This window comes from Erythrolamprus reginae, chromosome 12 (genome assembly GCF_031021105.1).
Source record: "Erythrolamprus reginae isolate rEryReg1 chromosome 12, rEryReg1.hap1, whole genome shotgun sequence".
NCBI classification, from domain to species: domain Eukaryota; kingdom Metazoa; phylum Chordata; class Lepidosauria; order Squamata; family Dipsadidae; genus Erythrolamprus; species Erythrolamprus reginae.
In genome coordinates, this window is record NC_091961.1 from 24727084 (window position 1) to 24740685 (window position 13602).

Here is a 13602-nt window from a genome sequence, read left to right on the forward strand (position 1 = left end):
AAAATGTGCTAGAAAAACTGGCCCAGGTGCATGCTGAGCTGTAAAAATAGATGGCTTTGGATCAGTGACTCACTCAACAAAAATACTTACATGGCTTTTGTTATGTTGAAGGGAGTGAATGAAGAAAGATCTTCTTATAAGCCTGCTTTAGTTCCTATAGAAAAGACTTGATAGAAATCTTAACAATTTCAGGAAGCCCTTGATTTATGGCCACAACTGAGATCAGGATTTATTTCTTTTTTTAACAGTTTATTTATATATTTTTGCTTAACACGCAGCTTCTGCTTCGGCAATCTCACACTACTCACCAGAGCCTACAAAACTTTTGCCAGACCAATCCTTGAATACAGTTCATCGAAACAGAATGCCCTACGAAAGCAGACTATCAATCCTAGGTCTAGAAAGCTTAGAACTATGGCGCCTAAAACACGATCTAAGTATTGCTCACAAAATCATATGCTGCAACATCCTGCCTGTCAATGATTGCTTCAGCTTCAACCGCAACAACACAAGAGCATGCAACAAATTCAAACTTAATATTAATCGCGCCAAACGTGACTGTAAAAAATACGACTTTAGTAATTGAGTTGTCGAAGCGTGGAATTCACTACCGGACTCTGTAGTATCATCCCCTAACCCCCAACACTTTACCCTTAGACTGTCCACTCTTGACCTCACCAAGTAAGGGGCGTACATAAGTGCACCAGAGTGCCTATAATCCCCTGTCCTATAGTCTCTCCCATATCTCGCCGATGGATTTCTTTGCTGGATCAAAAGTGTGAGGTAGAGACTGATTCTCCAATCTCAAAGTCTGCCCTAGATTTCCACAAAGAGTTCCAGAAAACACCACGTGTACTCTCCTCATCCATTCCCTAAATTCTGCTCATTCTATTTATAAAAACAAAATTGTCCCGCAAGGCACGCTGGGTAGAACAGTTGCCCTGCTCTTGCCAGGGCAGGATTACTCCTTAATTGCATTGCAATGATGCCAATTGTGGCCAGCTGAGAACGTTTGCCCATGCACGATGCCAACAATTGAAAGAGAAGCAAGAGTTGGCAAACTCTGACCCAGCAACACTCACAGTACAGCTAACGATATTCTGAGTGAGGTCTACATCCAGGGTAAACACCACAACAGACAGGCCAATTCTGTAATCCAGCAATAGCTGCACCGGGTTGGATGTTTGGAAACCACAGAGCTGAGGATCATAAAGTTATGTTTTGTGTAATAGGTCATGATTGGCTTTTTTTGCATCTGAGGCTGAACAAACTGCTCAAAATTATTATTATTGTTAGTATTATTGTTAGTATTAGTATTGGTATTGGTATTAGTGTTAGTGTTAGTGTTAGTGTTAGTATTAGTATTATTTCAACAATACAGCACAGCAAACAAGATCACTATTTATTTATTTATTTGTTTGTTTGTTTGTTTGCTTGCTTGCTTGCTTGCTTGCTTACTTACTTACTTACTTACTTACTCTACTTACTTACTCCACTTACTTACTTACTTACTTACTTATTTATTCATTCATTCATTCATTCATTCATTCATTCATTCGCTTTTTATTCCGCCCTTCTCCTTAGACTCAGGGTGGCTTACAACATGTTAGCGATAGCACTTTTTTAACAGAGCTAGGCTATTGCCCCCACAATCCGGGTCCTCGTTTTACCCACCTCGGAAGGATGGAAGGCTGAGTCAACCTTGAGCTGGTGATGAGATTTGAACCGCTGACCTTCAGATCTACAAGTCAGCTTCAGTGGCCTGCAGTACAGCACTCTACCTGCTATGCCACTATGCTGGATTTCATATTTCATCACCAGTCGGGCGCTTCCCAAGCACCTAGGACTGTGTGATGTAGTGGCGAATTATGTGTGCCGATCCCAGTAAAGTGGCCTTTTGCAATTGACAGATTAAGATTTTGTCAATTCCGGTGGTTTTCAAATGTCAGCCGAGATCCTTTGGCACTGCACCCAGCATGCCAAGTACCACTGGGACCACTTTCACTGGCTTATGCCAGAGTCGTTGCAGTTCAAATTTTAGATCTTCGTATTTCACAAATTTCTCTAGCTGCTTCTCCTCAATTCTGCTGTCCCCTGGGATTGCGATGTCGATGATCCATACTTTCTTTTTCTCCACAATCAGGATGTCTGTTGTGTTATGCTTCAGAATTCGGTCAGTCTGAAGTCCCACTTTGCTTGTTCATTTTTGACCACTTTTTCAGGCTTATGATCCCACCAGTACTTTGCCATTGGTAGATTGTGGTTCTGGCACAAGTTCCAGTGGATCATCTGTGCCACAGCATCGTGTCTATGCTTGTAGTCAGTCTGTGCAATCTTTTTGCAGCAGCTGAGTATAGTATGTGATTGATTGTTTTGTCTGTTTCTTTACCGAGTCTGCACTTCGGATCGTCTGTTAATTTTTCAATTCTGGCTTCGATAGCATCTAATGGCCTGTTTTTGTGCAGCCAATATTAGTCCTTCATCATCATCATCATCATCATTCACAAAAAGCAATAATACACAGCAAACGAGATTTATATGTTGGATTTCGTATCACAATATCACAAGTCGAACACTTCCCAAGCATTGCCTTTCCAAAGACCTCAACAATTATTGTGACGTGACTTTAGGGCAGGGTTTGACAACCTTGGCAACTTTAAAACCCATGTACTCAAATTCCTGGAATTTCTTGACTTGCACAGCTGGTGGAATAATGGGAATATAAATCCATAAAATGGGAAACTATTCCAAGGGTTTGGGGATGGGGTTATTAAACTGATCAAAGCAGTGTCACAATAGAAGCCCCATCATTTAAGGCATGCTTACCTAAAATTATATTCTTGTAATATCAATATAGCCTTATATTCTTAACCTCTCTCTCTAACTCCCTCCTTCCCTCCCTTCTTCTCTCCCTCTCTCAGTTAATGACATGATAATCCCTACATAAAACAAACCAAATAAAGCACAGATTGTACCTACGTCAAACTCTCCTTTGTCCTGACAAAAAACTGAGCTTAAAATAGAGCTTGTGAAAATAAACATGACCAGATCAAGCAGATATACAGGTTGAGACTGACAGGACCTACACACAATTCTGTATCAACAGCAACAATAAACCTTTGTAATCCATTCAAATCAAATAATTTAATAAAAGAGATAAATCCAGATTAGAAATGAGTACAGGATATATATATCTTAGCCTGGTAGATAGCCATGTAAAATAATTATTCTTACAGTGTTGAGCAGCTTTCTTCATCCCAGGTGTTTCCCAAATACAGTGATACCTTGTCTTACAAACTTAATTGGTTCCAGGACGAGATTCTTAAGTGAAAAGTTTGTAAGACGAAACAATGTTTCCCATAGGAATCAATGGAAAAGCAATTAATGCGTGCAAGCCCAAAACTCACCCCTTTTGCCAGCCGAAGCGCCCATTTTTGCACTGCTGGGATTCCCCTGAGGCTCCCCTCCATGGGAAACTCCACCTCCGGACTTCCAGCAGATGTGAGGGTGCAGGGAAATCTCAGCATCGCAAAAATGAGTGCTTTGCTGGCAACGGAAGTCCGGAGGTGGGGTTTCCCAACGAGGGGAACATCAGTGAAATTGCAGTATCACGAAAACACCAAAGTCCTCGAAACCCCACCTCCGGACCTCTGTGTTTCTGCGATGCTGTGATTTCACTGAGGCTCCCCTCGCTGGGAAACCCCACCTCCGGACTTCCGTTGCCAGCGAAGCACCCGTTTTTGCCCTGCTGGGATTCCCCTGCTGGAATTCCCCTGCAGCATCACAAAAACACGGATTTCCGGAGGTGGGGTTTTCCATGGAGGGGAGCCTCAGGGGAATCCCAGCTGCGCAAAAATGGGTGCTTCACTGGCAACGGAAGTCCGGAGGCGGGGCATCCCAACAACGGCGGTGGGTTTGTAAGGTGAAAATAGTTTGTAAGAAGAGGCAAAAAAATCTTAAACCCCGGGTTTGTATCTCGAAATGTTTGTATGATGAGGCGTTTGTAAGACGAGGTATCACTGTATTGGCCTTCAAGAGCTCAAATTCCTAGTTAGCTCAGCTATTGTTGCGAATTCTTAGAAATGAAATCAGGACAGCTTTGGAAATATATGTGGTGGGGAAAGTTGGCCCTCGGCAAATCTCTACAGCAGGGGGGTTTAACTTTGCCTGCTTTGAGACTTGTGAACTTCAACTCTCAGAATTCCCCAGCTAATGTGCCTGGTTAGAGAATTCTGGGAGTTAAAGTCTACAAATCTTGAAAATACCAATGTTCGATACCGCTGGTCTACAGGTTTAATCTCAGGTCCAGGTGATTCTTTTTCGGTATTCAATAATTTTCGGGACCGCCTTCTGCCGCACGAATCCAAGCGACCAGTTAGGTCCCACAGAGTTGGCCTTCTCCGGGTCCCGTTGACTAAATAATGTCATTTGGTGGGACCCAGGAGAAGAGCCTTCTCTGTGGCGGCCCTGACCCTCTGGAACCAGCTCCCCCCAGATATCAGAGTTGCCCCCACCCTCCTTGCCTTTCGCAAGCTCCTTAAAACCCACCTCTGTTGTCAGGCATGGGGGAACTGAAATTTTTTCCCCCTTCCCCCTAGGCTTATAGAATTTATACATGGTATGCTTGTTTGTATGATTGGTTCTTTAAATTGGGTTTTTAGATTATTTTTTAATATTAGATTTGTTACATTGTCCTTTTTATTGTTGTTAGCCGCCCCGAGTCTTCGGAGATTGGTGGCATACAAATCTAATAAATAAATAAATAAAATAAATAAAATAAATAAAATACATTTTATCTTTGTGGTATCGTCAGTTTGTTTATCTACTTGTTTGTTTGTTTGTTTGTTTGTTTGTTTATATATATTCCTCACCTATCTGAAGACTCAAAAACAATAAAAGTATCCTGAATCCAATCCAAGTTAAATTAACTAATCTAAAAACTCGAGCTCGTTAAAAATCAATCATTCTCATTCGAACAATCAAGCATGCATACCATTCACCAGCCAGGAACTAATATCCAGTGGCCCCAGGCCTCTTGGCCCAAATAGGTCTCCAAGCTCTTGCGGAAGGCGAGGAGGTTGGGGGCAGTACAAATCTCTGGGGGGAGCTGGTTACAGAGGGCTGGAGCCCCCACAAAGAAGGCTCTTCCCCTAGGCCCTGCCACGCGACATTATCTAGTTGGCAGGACCTGGAGAAGGCCAACTATGTTGGACCTGACTGGTTGCTGGGACTCACGCAGCAGAAGGCAACTGAGAAGATTTCTAGGGACAGGGTTTATTTATTATTTGTCCACATGGAAGGAGATAACTATGGAGGAAATATATTCAGAAGATGCAATATTTCACTCAGTTAAAGGATGCAGACATATGAGTTTTTATTCCCCGCAAATAAGACATCCCTTGATAATAAACCCAATCTAGCTGTTGAATATATCAATAGCAGTTATATTATTGTTGTTGTTGTTGTTGTTGTTTTGTTGTTATTGTTATTATTATCATTATCATCATTATTATTATGTATTAGATTTGTATGCAGCCCTCTCTCCGAAGACTACTTACGCACTTAATTCATTCCGTGTCCAGGTTCTTAAGTAGATAGGTTTGTAAGAAGGAGCAATTTTCCCCCTAGGAATCAATGTAAAAGCAAATAATGTATGCGATTGGGGAAACCACAGGGAGGTGAAAGCCCTGTTTCCTCCCAGGAGATTCTCAGAGAGGCCCCACAGAGGCTTCTCCCTGCCTTTTCCGGCCCTATTTCCTCCCAGGAGATTCCCAGAGAGGCCCCACGGAGGCTTCTCCCTGCCTTTTATGGCCCTGTTTCCTCCCAGGAGATTCCCAGAGAGGCCCCACAGAGGCTTCCCCCACTTTTTCCAGGCCTGTTTCCCCCCAGGAGATTCCTAGAGAGGCCCCATGTAGGCTTCTCCCTGCCTTTTTCTGCCCTGTTTCCTCCCAGGAAAGGCCCCACAGAGGATTCTCCCTGCCTTTTCCGATTACAGTTTCAGAGGCTCAGGTTTGTAGGTGGAAAATGGTTCTGGAGAAGAGGCAAAAAAATCTTGAACACCCGGTTCTTATCTAGAAAAGTTTGCAAGTAGAGGCATTCGTAGGTAGAGGTACCACTGTACTGCCACCTACTGTTTTACAGCAGTCTCTGAATCAGAATATTGTCCCCAGAATATTGTCCTCATTTACTGAATTGGGAAGGATGGAAGACTGAGTCAACCCTTAGTCTACCAGGATCGAACCCCAGACTATGGGCAGAGTTAGGCTGCAATGCTACATTCTAACCACTGTGCCACCAGAGCTCCGCCAGGCACATATGTAGCCACCTCATTGGTTTCTCTTTCTTTTAAACTCCCCATGAATTCAAGGAAATTAACTAAGATGTTTCTTTTTTCTCCCAAACATTGTTTTTAGGTTAAAAAAATTGTTCTGAAGTAACCTCTTTAATGCTAACGTTTTCTATTTCTCCTTCTATGTCTCAGCTATCAGGTATTCTCTCTTTCCTTGGCAAAGTATCCCAGGCACATTACTGGATTAACAGTTCACTCCTCTGCTTTTTAAGTAGGGAGTGGGTAGTTATTCCTGCCAATGCCCAAACCAGAGTTCTATTTCACCAAGAGTGTTCTATCAAATAGGGTGAATTGTCCACTTGACTTTGGCTTGAACCCATGATTCCTCAGCAAGTGCCCATGTTGGAGTCACATTTTGTGAAATGAGCAATTATAAAAATGGGATGAAATCAATACATAAGTAAATAGTTCTTGTTAGAATAATAAAAACACCTCCCAAAGAAGAAGATGTCATTCAAAAACGTACTGAATGTGCAGAGATGGATATGATGACGAAAAGGTTAAAAGGACAGCAAGAATCAGAGTACAGTGGTACCTCTACTTACGAACTTAATTTGTTCTGTGACCAGGTTCTTAAGTACAAAAGTTTGTAAGAAGAAGCAATTTGTTTCCATAGGAATCAATGTAAAAGCAAATAATGTGTGAGATTGGGGAAACCACAGGGAGGGTGGAGGCCCTATTTCCTCCCAGGAGATTCCTAGAGAAGCCCCATGAAGAAGAAGAAGAAGAGGAGGAGGAGGAGGAGGAAGAAGAAGAAGAAGAAGAATTTAAAAAGAGAAAAATAAATTGGATAAAGGCAGAGGAGGAAAGTCAAGACAATTGGAAGGAAGATGGGGAAGAGGAGAAGGAGAGGAAGAGGAGGAGGAAGAAGTTGAAGAAGAAGAACAGAAAGAAGAGGAGGAGGAGGAAGTTGAAGAAGAAGAACAGGAAGAAGAGGAAGAGGAGGAGGAAGTTGAAGAAGAAGGAGGAGGAGGAGAAAGAGAAGGAGGAGAAGAAGAAGAAGAAGAAGAAGAAGAAGAAGAAGAAGCAGAAGAAGAAGAAGAATTTAAAAAGAGAAAAATAAATTGGATAAAGGCAGAGGAGGAAAGTCAAGACAATTGGAAGGAAGATGGGGAGGAGGAGAAGGAGAGGAAGAGGAGGAGGAAGAAGTTGAAGAAGAAGAACAGGAAGAAGAGGAAGAGGAGGAAGTTGAAGGAGAAGAAGAAGGAGGAGAAAGAGAAGGAGAAGAAGGAGAAGGAGAGGAAGAAGAAGAAGAGTTTTTCATGTTTTAATTTTTTTCATAGCTCTCCCCAACACTTTCTTAACTGATAAAGAAATTGCAGCGCTGTGCCACATGGATTGTGTTCCTGATGAGAAACAGAAATCGAGACTGAGAGAGAGCACTGATCATCAATGTCTACAATTCACCTTCTTTGCAATGTCCCCCAAACACCTGGAGACACCCACTGGGAAACCCTGGTTGGCCACAGCTGATTAATGCATGTCTAGACCGTTTACATATTTTCTGCAGGAAACAGCTGTATATCACTGCAGTAGTCACATACAGTCACAGCAGGCGGCAGGGCAGGAGTGGGGGGGGGCTAATTCTAAGGCCAGCTGGACGTTTAGTTTTTTTTTTTTTTTTAAAGAATGGGATACATTGCAATTGTGGAAAAACTCCCGTCTGTGCAAAGTTTCAGCTTTCAAAGAGCCTGGCAAATGTCTCACTTAAAACACACATACCAGAATTCTGTTTCCACGGTACACAGAATTCAATGAAGAATTTGTGCGGATGAACCCGCTCTCGTGAAATTCAGGTACTGTATATTCATTAGGCAACCAAAGTCAGAGCAAGAAACAATATTAGTGCCCTAGGGACAAAGGATGGGAGTCATAGCAAAAATATATAACAAAATTTTGCAGGTTTGTGTGCAGCCCAAATTAAGCATCTTAGCTCAGATACAGGGATGAAATCCAGCAGGTTCTGACAGGTTCTGGAGAAATGGTAGCAGAAATTTTGAGTATTTGGAGAACCGGCAAATACCACCTTTTGGATTTTGGATGGTTTTAGGTTTTAGGTTTTAGGTTTCAGGTTTCAGGTTTCAGGTTTCAGGTTTCAGGTTTCAGGTTTCAGGTTTTAGGTTTTATGTTTAATGTTTAATGTTTTAGGTTTTAGGTTTAATGTTTAATGTTTAAAGTTTTAGGTTTTAGGTTTAAGGTTTTAGGTTTAAGGTTTAAAAGGTTTAAGGTTTAAGGTTTTAGGTTTAATGTTTAATGTTTAAGGTTTAAGGTTTAATGTTTAAGGTTTAAGGTTTTAGGTTTAAGGTTTTAGGTTTAAGGTTTTAGGTTTTAAGTTTTAGGTTTTAGGTTTAATGTTTAATGTTTAAGGTTTTAGGTTTAAGGTTTTAGGTTTAAGGTTTTAGGTTTAAGGTTTAATGTTTAATGTTTAAGGTTTTAGGTTTTAGGTTTTAGGTTTTAGGTTTAAGGTTTTAGGTTTTAGATTTTAGATTTTACTCTGTAAATCACTTAGAAAAACTGGCCTAGGGTACCGACAGACCCGGTTCACCCTCCTCAGAATCTGTGACTAACTGAGTTGGTCATGGACCATTCACATCAGTTATCTTCCTTCCTTCCTTCCTTCCTTCCTTCCTTCCTTCCTTCCTTCCTTCCTTCCTTCCTTCCTTCTGGTTATAATGCAGTGTTGCAGCCTAATTCTACCAATTTCCAGGAATTCGATTCTGACCAGCTGAAGGTTAATTCAGCCTTCCATCCTTCTGACATGGGTAAAATGAGGACTCATATTGTTGGGGGCAATATGCTGACTCTGTAAACCACTTAGAGAAGGCTGTGAAATAGTATAGACCACTTAGTGAAGGCTGTGAAGTCTAAGTGCTGTTGCTATTGCTATTTTTCTCTGATGCAAATTTGTTGAAGCTTTGCTCATGGAGGGAGGATCCTACCAGCAGGGCTTATATCACATAGATAATGCTAAGATCATCAATACTGACCCATTCGAGGCTTAGCTTGAAACTAATCCGCCCCGAGTCTTCGGAGAGGGGCGGCATACAAATCTAATAAATAATAAATAAAATAATAATAATCAGCATGGGTATTTTCTGTTATGTGAGCCTATGGTACTAAGTTAATTCAACAAAGCATAGTTATGTTGATTAATATGTCCTGCTACAGTCAAAACCATTGGCTAAGTCATCTTCTCATTGGATCACTTCCCTACTGAATATAGCAATAGCAATTTAGGCTTATATGTAAGTCTAAATGCTAAGTCTAATGTAAGTCTATTGTGCTTTTACAGCCTCTCTAAGTGGTTTATAGAATCACTTGTTGCTCCAACAATCTGGATGTTCATTTTACACAACTCGGAAGGATGGAAGGCTGAGTCAACCTTGAGCCAGTGGTGAGATTTGAACTGCTGAACTACAGCTAGCAGTTAGAAGTCACCTGCAGTGCTGCACCCTAACCACTATGTCACTCCGGCTTTGTCTGTATAGGTGGGGGTTCTTTTGGGGGGGAGGGAAATTTTACAAAAAATGTTTTACTTATAGCAGGAACTATGTGAAATACGCATTTATTTATTTATTTATTATTTATTTATTTATTATTTAGATTTGTATGCCGCCCCTCTCCGAAGACTCGGGGCGGCTCACAACAGAATAGAACAAATCATAAATAATCAGAAAACTTTAAAATTTATACAAGCTTTAAAAGAACCCCATAAACTAACAGACGCACACACAAACATACCATGCATAAATTAAACATGCCCGGGGGAGGTGTTTCAGTTCCCCCATGCCTGACGGCAGAGGTGGGTTTTAAGGAGTTTACGGAAGGCAGGGAGAGTAGGGGCAGTTCTAATCTCTGGGGGGAGTTGGTCCCATTCCATTATTCCTTTTGCATTTAGTGATTGTATGCCCAAAATAGAGAAAAGACTAAGAAATAGTAACTAAAGGAAATTACAGATGTGAAAAGTTAAAAAAAAATAAGAAGGAAATATGGCTAATGAAAATGATTTCCTGTTTATCTTTCTTATACTTCATGTGATCATTTTCCATAGGTCATGGTCATCAGCAGATGGACCAATGGCTAGTTGTTATACAGAAGACCACCAGGGAAATCTAGAGCGATCAAGTTGACTGCAAAGTTAAAGAAATATCCCAAGGGAAAGCAAACTATTTCCTTATTGTTGTCAAAAATCCAACATGAACATGTTACTATAATAACTAGGAATCAAGTTCAATTCACGAGATTTTGACCTGAAATATGCAATCAATGACCCTAACTGAAGCTTAGGGACATTGGTGCCTTCGTAGTGTTTATCATACACTTCATATTTTTCAATGTCTGCTTCCTTTCACCACTCATTCTGTTCTCCTATCACTTTAGGGCTACCAGTTCAACCTTGACTTTTGGTATCCCCTGTATTAAGTTCTACATTCCAAATCTGCTGCTGATCAAATTTCAAGTCAGACTCAAGCCAGAACATCTCTCCCTTAGGCATAGTAACCCTGATTAAAAAGGCTGGTCTTGAATGGTTCACGAAAAACGCAACTCTTTTTTAATCAGTGTTCTGTCAGTCAAACGTTTCAAGGATCATTAAGGAAAGCAACTGTTTAAAAGAGACAAGGAAAGAGTAATCAATCTCTCTTGGAGCCAAGAAAGATAATGTAAAAACAGGAAGGGAGTCAGTGAAAGACCCCTTAATTTCTGATGAGCTCTTGAAACATCTGGAGAGAAAGTAAAGCCATAAAATTGTTTGCGATCCTATGATTCAGATGGTTTGTTGTATGAATCACTGACCAATTGACTCCTTAAAAGCAACAAAGCAGAAACCACAGGCCACTTAGCACCAATTAAAATGTACCACAAGATTTTGCTTCACATTATTTGCCTTATTGAGTATTTACAGATCAGAGGTGGGTTAACCATGGATGAAACCTCCTTGCCAGCTTCATATCAAAAAGTAAGGAGGGTCTTTGGTGCTTTCTGAGCTCCAAGTTCAAACAATGCCAAGGACCCATCCTTTCAACCCTAAGCTACAGATATTCTCCTTTATTAAAGTTAGCAATGGTGTTATCTTAAATTATTAAACATAGAAACATAGAAGACTGACGGCAGAAAAATACCTCATGGTCCATCTAGTCTGCCCTTATACTATTTCCTGTATTTTATCTTACAATGGATCTATGTTTATCCCAGGCATGTTTAAATTCAGTTACTATGGATTTACCAAACACGTCTGCTGGAAGTTTGTTCCAAGGATCTACTACTCTTTCAGTAAAATAATATTTTCTCATGTTGCCTTTGATCTTTCCCCCAACTAACTTCAGATTGTGTCCCCTTGTTCTTGTGTTCACTTTCCTATTAAAAACACTTCCCTCCTGAACCTTATTTAACCCTTTAATATATTTAAATGTTTCGATCATGTCCCCCCTTTCCCTTCTGTCCTCCAGACTATACAGATTGAGTTCATTAAGTCTTTCCTGATACGTTTTATGCTTAAGACCTTCCACCATTCTTGTAGCCCGTCTTTGGACCCGTTCAATTTTGTCAATATCTTTTTGTAGGTGAGGTCTCCAGAACTGAACACAGTACTCCATATAAGCATGTAGATTCTTTATAATATTTTTCAAATAGCCATTGCGTGCATGACCAGAAAGATTCCAAACAATTGTGTATTTTCCTCCATTTATGTTGCAGTTCAACCATGGACATTTGGATATGCCAAATGCTGTCCATCCTATATTGTATAATTTAAATGTAATTTGACTGGGTTTTTACTTCTTGTTTCAGCATTATCCACTGTCCATAGACAGGCACGTTTACCATATCCAAGAGCATAGATCAAGAATCTATCCCTTCCAACTATTTTGAAGCAAAACACTCACTGCCAAGCTAGTTAGGATTAATCTGCACAACTACTAAAACTCTCATTTCTGCAGCCTTTAATTGGGTAAAATACTATATCATAAGACGGTTTATTTAAATTTATTTATTTATTATTATTTATTAATCAGATTTGTATGCTGCCCCTCTCCGCAGACTCGGGGCGGCTCACAGCAATAATAATACAATGTAAACAAATCTAATATTTAAGTTAATTTAAAACCCCAATTTAGAAACCAATCAGACATGTGGTACAGAATAACCAATTCGCGAACGCCACATACATTAAGCCATCCTCCAACTACCATTCACTCATGCACTGTATAAGGCAACCTCCTCGTGACTTCCCTATAGATAATTAACAGAAGCTCCATTCTTTGCCTTTTCCTGGATTGTGTGTTTACTGGTGATTAGCAAAGGAATGAGAGTAAGGCATATATTTCCTTATATGGAAGTTAGCTATAGGTTTTCTTCATGTTGTATATCAAGTTAATTATTTTCCACGTGGTCATGGATTCTGCAACTTGCTTACTCAGCCTGGATTTTGCTGCTTTTCATAGAGGAAGAATAAGGTTGATACAGCACCCATTAGGCTAAAACATTACCCTTCAGCAATATTCCATCCCAAAGTTCAGTGCCTATGAACCTATGATTACAACACCTGAAGGCAAGACAAAAAGCAATGGATGCAAACTAATCAAGGAGAGAAGCAACCTAAAACAAAGGAGGAATTACTTCACTGTTAAAACAATTAATCAGTGGAACAGCTTGCCTCCAGAAGTTGTGGATGTTCCAACACTGGAAGTTTAAAGAAGAGATTGGACAATTATTTGTTTGAAATGGTACAGGACTTCCTGCCTGAGTAGAGGGTTGGACTAGAAGACCTCCAGGGTCCCTTTCAACTCCGTTATTCTGTTTTTCTGATTATGCTTGACTATGACACAAAGCTGAACATGAGCTACTTTCAAGGAAGATTTATCTCTGAATATCAGATCGAATGCGGCGGAGTTCTAAATTTTCTAGACCCAAAATTTCAAGTCTGCTGGCATTAGCTATGGAAATAGAGGAGTGCTGTACTTTTCTGGTGAAATATTTCCTGACATTCTCAATTGTATTAATGTCCGATATGTAGTGCAGGTTCCAGATAGATGAGCTGTATTCGAGAATTGGTCTAGCAAATGTTTTTTTAAATAGGTTTTTATTGATTTAAAAAAAGAAACAATATATCACATATACATTGTAGAACAGGTCATACTCCTTTTCTATTATATTGTCATTTCTTATACTTAGCGTTATATTAACCTATATGCATTCACATACATGAAACAAACATAAATACTTTTGATTTTATAAAGAGTAGTAATTCAAAAGAG